This window comes from Dipodomys ordii, unplaced genomic scaffold, assembly GCF_000151885.1.
Source record: "Dipodomys ordii isolate 6190 unplaced genomic scaffold, Dord_2.0 Scaffold201, whole genome shotgun sequence".
In the NCBI taxonomy this organism is placed as follows: domain Eukaryota; kingdom Metazoa; phylum Chordata; class Mammalia; order Rodentia; family Heteromyidae; genus Dipodomys; species Dipodomys ordii.
The window spans coordinates 1,731,728-1,734,237 of NW_012267417.1; the positions used below are offsets into that span (position 1 = coordinate 1,731,728).

The 2,510-nt window shown below is 42.1% G+C and overlaps 1 pseudogene across 1 annotated transcript; it reads right to left on the bottom strand.

Moving 5' to 3' along the window:
- Nucleotides 1-440: 440 nt before the first annotated feature.
- Nucleotides 441-1,231, bottom strand: LOC105999804 (annotated as a pseudogene). Its single transcript, XR_001175759.1, has 2 exons — nucleotides 770-1,231; nucleotides 441-614 (listed from the first exon to the last, which is right to left on the bottom strand). The product of XR_001175759.1 is annotated as a vesicle-associated membrane protein 4-like (transcript).
- Nucleotides 1,232-2,510: the final 1,279 nt, after the last annotated feature.

Genomic DNA, 2,510 nt, shown 5'->3' on the forward strand with positions numbered 1-2,510 from the left:
CCTAACATAAAAGTGAATTCGAGTGAACTTTGGAGAGTGAATTATTATTTTTTTTAAAGGTAACACTTTTTGTTTTAATGATGCCAACGTTATAATTTTCAAATGCAGGGCACAGAAATATACAGAAAAGACTATAGCGACAGGTAGTCTACAGGAGAGCTCCCAGAGGGCATTTTTATATACATATATAATGTATATTAATTTCTCTCCCTCCACTTTAGACATTGGTCCATCTTCAATATTGAACTTTCTTTGAATCAAGAAGTCCCCCAAAAGATTAAAAAAATATCTCCAAGTTCACAAAACCTTAGGGAAATTTCTAGTGTGTTCTGCTAGGACAGAGGAGCCAAAAGACTATACGTATTATTATGTTATGATCAGAAGGAGGAACTGGTTAATCAGAATTGTAATGCCAAAATGGCTGCCAGGCAACAGGAATTAAACACAAATCACAAGGTTATGTTTCAGGCATAAAAACAGTGACTGGATTTCACTCAGTTCCAACTACTATTTGCAAAGCTACTTGAATTTTTCTGTTCATCTTCACTGTTGTTAAAGAATGACTGTTCTGATGACGGTGTAACTTCAGTTTTTCAAGTGCAGGATGATCTGAGCTCTTAATTTCTTGAAAAAGAAGTTTGGGAAGTTATATACATAGATTTCATTTAAATTATGCAGCAATCTTTTATTATTATTATTATTGTCCCAGATCTTGTTTAATGAGGATCGCTGTCATCAAATCAAGTACAGTATTTCACAACTATAAGAATGATAATCACTAGCAAAAGGATAACCGCAACCAAAGCCATGATGGCTTTTATCTTGCAGCCTCGCCAGCCACCACATCTGCCTTCGAAGTTGTTTCGATCTGTTGCTAAAAGCAGTCTCATTGTCCAATAAGCTTTCTGATTTGTCCCGCAGCATCTCGAGTCTCTTTCAATTCCCTTTGTAATTTTTTCTTGCATGACATCAATAACTTCATCCACCCGACTCTGCACATGCTTACTTTGATCATTTCTAGGTCCAAATCTTGGTCCAGATGGTCCCCTTCCTTTCGCTTTTCACCGAGCCAGTAACACCATCATCGTTGAGGTGGCGCTTGAACTTGGGGGGCATATTTCTACTCCCACTCTTCTATTTCCCACCAGAGGCAGTATTCACCCTGGGGCTCCCGAGGAGCCTGGGCGGGCGGAGGAAGGCGCGGGCACCGAGCGTGGAGGAGGCCGGGCAGGGCGACGGTGGGTGCAGACCCCCCAGAGTGAATTATTTTGAGGTGGGAGTCACATCCAGACCATACAAAGCACATTGTATATCATTTTGTTTTTCTTTCTTTGCAAAGGAGTTAAAGAAACTTGTGGATAAGCATGCTATGAACAGAGGTCAACCTGGAAATGGCTTTCAGGTGTATTTTTTAAAGCACTTACTCTGCACCCATCAAAACCACTGCATGAGGAGGCGAGGCCAAGGCTCAGAAGGTAACCTGGCAAGTTTGCATGTGAACCCTTGGATTTAGGGCTGTTTCAAAATTCCATTCTCTCTCTCTCTCTCTTCCTCTCTCTCTCTCTGTCTCTCTCTCTCTCTTCCCCAACCCCCATTAGTACTGGGTCTTGAACTCAGGGCTTCATGCTCTCCCTTGTGTTTTCACTAAAGGCTAGTTCTTTCTAGAGCCACAGTTCCACTTCTGACCTTTTTGTTAATAAAGAGTCTGCAGACTTTCCTGCCCAGGCTGGCTTTGAACCAGTACCCTCAGTTCTCATCCTCCTGAGTAGCTAGGATTGCAGGCACAAGCCACCAGTACCTGGCTTAAATCAAATTGTCTTAGCCATTCTGATTGGTCATTATCTGCCTTCAATCAAAAGCCAATATCTACCACTATTTTTTTTTTTTAATCTGAACTTGGAAAGAGAATCTTTGCCCTCTTTCCTACTCAAGCCTGGGCTATTCTCCAAACAGGTAATCCCAATTTCATGTTTCATTTCTCCTGTTTCAAGCCCCCCAAAGCTCATAGTGGGGCACATTCAAAGAAGGGACCCTTGACAAGAAGAAGGGGAAAGATGAGCCATTGATGTGTCAAATAAATAGCTCTTGTCTGGTGCACCCAAAGGCTAGCACCATTATTAGCCTATTGTATGGTTGGTTAAAACGTGAGTGTGTGTGTGTGTGATCTGTGGCTGATGAATTCTCTGGTGGTAGCATAGCCACTAAAGCAACTTAGGGCTGCGTAGGAACTTAAGGAACTCCTTGGGATGTTCCAGTGAAGTCTGTGAATGCTTTAACCTGTCATAATCTTGGAGTGCCTGCTTCAATGACTGCATGGTCTCCCGTCTCAGGTCTGATTTATTCTTGGGCCAACCCTTAATCAGAGTAACTGAAACCTTTCTGCCCTTACATCAGCTTGTGACAGAATCACAAGAGCAGCTGTGCTATTTGAGCTCCTTGAATGAGAAGGTACTCTGCAAAAGTAGCTATAATTAGCTACATTTTCCAGATGTGGAGACTGAGGCTTACAA